Consider the following 6000-nt stretch of genomic DNA (forward strand, 5'->3'; position numbering starts at 1 on the left):
GATTCTTCCACAGTGAAACATTGTTATGAAGTTTATTGATTAAAGAAAAGTCAATGTAAGATTGCATTTATATAGGTTATAGAATAACTGAATGTGAAAAATATGCACACTTAAAATATTGTAAAATGTGTTTTACTTATTGAGAATCCTTTGGGAATAAAGAGATCAACAGGTATTACTTGGTTAATTCAGAGTTCCATATCCATTGCACTCCACAAATGCAGAAAACTTCTGTGCTTTCAAAATATTTGTTGACAATCTGTACCTATGATATATATATGTGTGTGTGTGTGTGTGTGTGTGTGTATGTCTTCTAACCCAATTGATCTTTATTTTATAAAATGTCACATTAAAAACATTTTTGAATAACCTGTGTTCTGCATTTTTTCCCAGGCAGCCACCAGAGGTAGCAGATGATAGCTAAAAGTGAAAATAATTTACTAATTTATTTTGTCAATGTCACATCAAGTATTAATACGCTTGGCCAAAATAAATGCCTGAGAAGATAAACACCCAATTGGATTAAATAAATTGACAGCTGATTATTGACTGAAGGAGGATAGATTTCAGGAAGAGGATCTGTAAACACAGATACCCTCTTACACATGTCCAGAATGTGATATGGGCACATTTCTATGCCATGCTGTATTTTTTGTGCCAGCCTTGGAGAACAATGTCACAAGAATGTTGATGTGATAGAATGTGAGTGGGGGGAGCTCTTACAACTATCAAGGATGGTAACAATTATGCATGATTTATATACTTCTGGAAGCAGGTTAATATATTTTGCTGTTATCAGTCATAAAAACAAAAGCAGAGTGAAAAAATTAAATTATGTATCAGAAACTCCACATGACTAAATATTAGCCTAAATCTGAAATATTTGGAGATTCAAGCAGGGAGGAGGAGATGGCTTCATTTAAGGACATCTGTGCTGGGAATCCGAGGAAGAGAGCCAGGTAGGGGTAAAGTCACATGTATCCTGCCCTACTGGATCCTCTCCTTGTTGATTTTTCCCAATCACCCCACATTTATGTCCATTCAGCAGACATATTCAGGAGGGTACTTTGTGCCAGACAATATTCCAGCCCTTGGAGTGATGAGGGGAGCTCTGACAATGTCCTTGTACTAATGGGTTTGTGTCAGTTTCTCATTCTGGATACAACTGACATTTTAGTACAGGTAATTCTGTGCTGAGTGAGTTTCCTGGCACATTTGTGAGTTATTCAGCATCTCTTGGACTTTTACCCACTATAAGCCTTTTACCCACCTAGGCTGTGACTCTTAAGAACTATTTCCAGATGCCACCAAATGTCCTCAGGGAGACCAAAGTGCCTGAAACTAGAAACCACTGACCTATGTCACAGTGGAAGATGACCAACAGTGAATCAACAGACAAATAGCATAATTGCACATAGTAAGATACAGAACAGGGGACAAGTAACTGGGGAGAGTGGGGAGGAAGACAAGTGAGTTGGTAGAGAGTACTTAAGCTATGGAGCCTTCTAAAGAGACACTTAGAAGATTCTGACTGATGTAAAATATCAGTGACGGAGTTAGAGAAACAAAAGTAGCAAAAGCAAAGGCCTTCGATGATAAGATGGCAGGTCAAGAGACAGTCCTCCAGTTGTTCATGGTTCTGCAAAACTATGAAGCCAGCCAGATCTGACAGTTTTCTGATCCCAGTTCTCTTGCACCACTCTGTTAATGTATTTTTAGTTTGGACTGGAGAGATAACATAGTGCTGGAACACTTGCCTAGCACGTGTGGGGTCCTGCATTTGGTCTCCAGCACAGTATCCCCCTCAAAAATTTCTGCCTTTAAATACCCTAAGGTGGAATTATGACTTTCTGCAGAGGAGTGATCTGAATCCACACCCAATAAATATCAGTGGCTGGTTATGGTTAAGGGTATGAGAAAAAAGAGTTGATGATATTAACTATTAATAGAGATATAGACAGGACACACAAATTTCTTACAGCAAACACAGGATATTAATGTGTAAAATTTTAATATGATAATCTGCATTTCTTCCCTTTTCCATTTGTTCCTTGAAAATATATGCTATCACAGACATTTTCTGTCCCCAAAGAATAAGTTTTATAGGAAATCACACTGGGTAGTATATGAAATTAGAAAGACTTTTCATCTGATAATAATTCATCCTAAAATACAGTGTATCTTTGACACCATGAATTAAAATATATGTTGACAAAGAGATATTGCCTTTTACACTAGGTAATATACTTGTTATGGATTTATGGTTTGTACATAATATTAAGTGGCCCGGACAGAGATATTTCATTGAACCCTTGGGGAAGACTGTAACTTATGTATCCTGCTGACTTATGTTTTCCATGGTTCCTTAATAAGATTTATGGCATATTTAGTCTTTGATTTTTTAATTATAATTGGCAGGTGTCCCTGAAGTTGTAAAGCAATTAGAAAGCCTGTAGTTATTTTCTTATAACAGCAGGTCTGGTGGGGTTGATTTTTCTAGGGTGTTTATCATATCCTAGTTCTTTCCATTTATCATTCCAGATTGGATCCCTGAAGGATAGTATCCTAGCTATGGCTAGTACCTCCAGGCAGAGAGGAAGATAAGAAACCCAGCGAATACACGGGGTAAGTTTATTGCACATGAGATTTGCCCATCAGCAATAAAATTTAACACCTTGCAGTATGAGACTGTCCACATACTGTCACTAAAATTGAAGGCCACTTTGCTTTTAAAAGCAACCACAAATTTTAACTCTTGTTACTTGAAGTCTTTATTTATCCTGAGATAGTAAAATGTTCCATAATTGAAAAGCTCTTTAAGTAGATAAACCTCTTTTATTTTATGGAAGAGGATTTTTAGATATCTTAAAACAAACAGAAAACTAAGTCTGTTTTCTTAACTACCTCTACAAAGACTCTTTGATTTTTTTTAAATCAGGAAAGACTTTTATGATCGTCAAAATATATTACGTTTATGGGTTTTTTTTTCTAAAAAAGAAAGATACCTCAGGTAATCATTCATAGTATTTGTAATTCACACAAATATTTGTAAATGGACAATATCATGATATATGCTAAATGTTCTCAATAGAGTAATTATTCAATGATTATTTATTGGTATTTTCCTATATGTCAAATATAAGATATACTGAAAGAAAAAAAAAATATATATATATAGTTTCTTTCCTCAGTTAATTTTAAGCATTTATTTATTCAATAAATATTTACTATAATATTCTTGCTTCTCTTGTACACTGATAAACAAGACAGGCAAACCTCTAAATTTGTTGCAAGGCATTAAAAACTAAACAAATAATTACGTAAAACAATGAAAAAAATAAATCAAAGGAGATATAACACACATTTTAGAGTCTTCTATAGCTCCCTTTTTGTTAATTTAAGTGTTATAAAGAATAATGTTCATTTTAAAGAAAATGAGAAATCTGAGTCAGAATAATTTGTTCTGATATTTTGAACTGCTTGATGGCAAAGAACAACAATGTGATAGAAGTAAATAAAATAGATGTATTGCATCAAGTAAAATATTTGAAAATAAAAGATAGTCAAGTTTGAGTATGGGTAAGAATGAAATAGGGAGAGAAAATAAAATCAAACTGAAGAGATTCCTAGAAAAGCCAATGCTTTGTGACAGCAAGGACTCACAGACATCATATTTAGGCAATCATACTTAAAAAGTTTCTCTTTTCAGGGCCGGGAATTTGGTTTAGTGGCTCAAGCACTTGCTTGGTAAGCATGAGGTTGTGAGTTGCGTCCTTGGTACCAAAAACTAAAATATTCTTTTTTCATTTATTCTTTCAATAATTCATTTATTTAATTATCATACACTTTACTCAAATATGTATTGGTAATGTGAGAATAATAATCATTGTCTCTGTCATTCCAAAACTGCTAAGTCAATTTGCAAGTTAAGACATATGACTGAAAAATAACTCACAATACATGAAAGTGTCAGTCCTTATAGTGACTAATGCTATGGGAGGGAATTCAGAGGGAAACCACTTTAGAGTGACGTTTTGATGTATATAAAATGTTCTTTACCTAATGTTCCTAGCTTTTCATAGGCACTGAATTAAAGTTACTCTTAGAAGAAGTTATATGGATTTGGCCCTTGAAAAAGGACGTGCGTAAATATGAAAAAAGAGAAAAACGCTTTCAAGATAGAGGAAGAATCTGAGTTACACAATTTTATGTTAAACTATGTCCTCTCAATAAGGTAGGTTAAAGTCCTAAACCTATGACTATGACAGGATTTGGTCAGAATTGCTGCATAAGTCTTTAACTAAGATCAGATTATAGTGCTGTGGAAGCTTCGTCCAGTGTTACTGGTATTCTATAAGAAAAGGCCTCACCCCAAAGGCACACAGGCAGAAGACAGGTAAGTTGGAGGAAAGGCAAGCAGAGTGATGTTTCTGTGAGGTGAGACATAACAAGAGACCATGAGAAACAACAAAAGCAAAAGTGAGAGGTAATCTGCATCTCTACAGTTTGCAAAGGAAGCACAGCCCTGTATTGAAACGCCTTTTCCCATCCCTGTCCTGATCTGGGAAGTTTATATTTGTAATTCAATGGAATCATTATTGGAATTTTGGTGAGTTAATTCCAATCTACCACCTCCAGCACAACCAATGGTGAGAATAACAACATTAAGACATAGTTACAATTATGGGCAGCCAAGGAGTCGTGAGTCCTGTACAGTTGAGGGTTCATGGAACAAAAGCCTCAACCCAGGGCCTAACCCACAATGTATTAATTAGTGAAGAAGGGAGAGGCTAGAGGATGAGCGACAGTGAGAATGCTGGTAATCATGTGAGTGAAGTTAGCTGAGCTAGCTAGAAGGCCAGAAAGCGCCTTTGCAAAAAGCAGAGAGATTGTGCAGCAACACCAATCTGCATAACACAATTGAGATAGCATTTAATATTTAGGGTGTTGGTGCTTCATTTCTGACATGCAAACTTTTTCTGTCTTAGGAAGTCATAGCCTCTTATTTTGAGGCACAACCCAGTTGACAATCCTAGAGCTGTTGGCTCTGCCATCGCACTGGGATCAACCATTTAAAAAGAGACACGGGCAAGGAAACAGAGCTCCCACTTGGCTTCAAAGATTACACATCAGTACCTCAGCTGGCCCTATTTACATTGCTTCAAGCCAATTGAGGAGAAAAGGAAATAGCTTAGCCTGCTCTGTACATGTCAGTACATGGACTTAGGGTCAGGTTTAGCTAAAGTGGAGGTAATGGCTCTTTATTCAAGGAGAGCCATTCCAGTGGTCCTCTAAAACCCTGTCAACATTTTAATTTTGGAATCCAATTCCCCAGAACTGTGCAACAATAAATATTGGTTATTTAAGGCAGCCAACTTGTACTTTTTTAGCGCAACCACAGAAATATTATCCCCATGGAATCTAGGATAGTATAGCTATTTCTTTGGCTCTGTTTGAAATACAGTAATTTTATTTTTGACTATTTTTTTTTTACATTTTATGTTTCTGTTGAAAATGTTCTATATGAAAGAGAAGAAATTGTGCTGAAATTCTATTAATTATATCATATTTTATTCTACTAATAAAAAGTCTTTAAATTCAATAATAGTTTTTATAATAGACTATGTGGTAGACATTTAAATCTATGTTTACAGAAAATATTTTAAAATATGATCTTGAACCTCATAATGAGATTTTGGTCAGTGATGGGCTGGATACACAATGGTTGTCCCAAAGGATTTTGTCACCTTTTTTGTAGTAGCTTTGCATATATAAGCATACTCCTTTATGTTTGAACTAAAACAAAACCTCTTACATCATATACATTCATTGTTGTGATCAAGAACTAACAAGATAACAATAAGTAACGCACATAGGAAAGGGAACCTACTGATGGGGAGGAATTTGGAAGGAGAGGGGAAGGAAATAAAAAATAGTCAAGACGTTATATACAGGTACCTAGTACCTAAGGTAAATGTAAACTTTGAATACTACAAATGT

The 6000-nt window shown here is 35.2% G+C and overlaps 1 long non-coding RNA gene across 2 annotated transcripts in view; it reads left to right on the forward strand.

Annotated features, from left to right (window-relative positions):
• LOC134473256 (uncharacterized) overlaps window positions 1-5772 on the forward strand; it is a 39471-nt gene extending 33699 nt beyond the window's left edge. For both annotated transcript variants that reach the window (XR_010043434.1, XR_010043428.1), the window contains exons 2-5: window positions 2542-2625; window positions 3710-3747; window positions 4073-4234; window positions 4989-5772. This is a non-coding gene — a long non-coding RNA (uncharacterized LOC134473256). The remainder of the gene's footprint in view (window positions 1-2541; window positions 2626-3709; window positions 3748-4072; window positions 4235-4988) is intronic.
• Window positions 5773-6000: the final 228 nt, after the last annotated feature.

The sequence above is a fragment of the Cavia porcellus genome, unplaced genomic scaffold (genome assembly GCF_034190915.1).
Source record: "Cavia porcellus strain 051 isolate PalLab524CR breed Dunkin Hartley unplaced genomic scaffold, mCavPor4.1 scaffold_1, whole genome shotgun sequence".
Lineage (NCBI taxonomy): Eukaryota > Metazoa > Chordata > Mammalia > Rodentia > Caviidae > Cavia > Cavia porcellus.